Raw genomic sequence first — 366 nt, 5'->3', positions numbered from 1 at the left:
GTCCCGGAGCCTGCTGTGACGCTGAAGTAGTTACCAGTTTTGCTTTTGAGAGTGTTGAAAAGTTAGAACAAATTGTACATCCTTCTGTCGATGGAGAGAGAAGAAAGGAAGGAACTGAAAGATCCAGGGGAAGTGCCGGAGGGCGTCCGGGAGCGCTGGGACGTGCGTGTCCTGCCATGTCCCGGAGCCTGCTGTGACGCTGAAGTAGTTACCAGTTTTGCTTTTGAGAGTGTTGAAAAGTTAGAACAAATTGTACATCCTTCTGTCGATGGAGAGAGAAGAAAGGAAGGAACTGAAAGATCCAGGGGAAGTGCCGGAGGGCGTCCGGGAGCGCTGGGACGTGCGTGTCCTGCCATTGCTGGCTGC

Source organism: Buceros rhinoceros, unplaced genomic scaffold (assembly GCF_000710305.1).
Source record: "Buceros rhinoceros silvestris isolate BGI_N320 unplaced genomic scaffold, ASM71030v1 scaffold36759, whole genome shotgun sequence".
NCBI classification, from domain to species: domain Eukaryota; kingdom Metazoa; phylum Chordata; class Aves; order Bucerotiformes; family Bucerotidae; genus Buceros; species Buceros rhinoceros.
This window is presented reverse-complemented; position numbering follows the sequence as displayed.